This window comes from Arachis duranensis, chromosome 6 (assembly GCF_000817695.3).
Source record: "Arachis duranensis cultivar V14167 chromosome 6, aradu.V14167.gnm2.J7QH, whole genome shotgun sequence".
NCBI lineage: Eukaryota > Viridiplantae > Streptophyta > Magnoliopsida > Fabales > Fabaceae > Arachis > Arachis duranensis.
Genome location: NC_029777.3, coordinates 95,659,222 through 95,659,925, shown reverse-complemented (window position 1 = coordinate 95,659,925; position 704 = coordinate 95,659,222).

Genomic DNA, 704 nt, shown 5'->3' with positions numbered 1-704 from the left:
TAGGTCACACAAGGCCTTCTTGAAGGTCATGGTGCCTATGGTACAAGGTATTGAAAACTTCCCAGGATCCTGTCTCTTTTGAGGCAGTTTCTGCCTAGACAAGTCATCCAGTTCTTCGGTGAGCAAAGGGGCCTAGACAAGTAATCCAGTTCTTTGGTGAGCAAAGGGGGTTCATCCTCCCAAGTCTCATTTCCAAATAACTTGTCATTTAGCTTCATGATTGCTCCAAGGTACTTGGCAACTTGCTCTTCAGTGACATCTTTGTCCTCTTCAGAGGAAGAATACTCATCTGAGCTCATGAATGGCAGAAGTAAGTTCAATGGAATCTCTATGGTCTCATTTTGAGCCTCAGATTTCCATGGTTCCTCATTGGGGAACTCATTGGAGGTCAGTGGACGTCCATTGAGGTCTTCCTCAGTGGTGTTCACTGCCTCTTCTTCCTCCCAAAATTCGGCCATGTTGATGGCTTTGCACTCTCCTTTTGGATTTTCTTCTGTATTGCTTGGGAGAGTACTAGGAGTGAGTTCAATAATTTTCTTGCTCAGCTGACCCACTTGTGCCTCCAAGTTTCTAATGGAGGACCTTGTTTCAGTCATGAAACTTTGAGTGGTTTTGATTAGATCAGAGACCATGGTTGCTAAGTCAGAGTTATTCTGCTTAGAACTCTCTGTCTGTTGCTGAGAAGATGATGGAAAAGGTTTGCT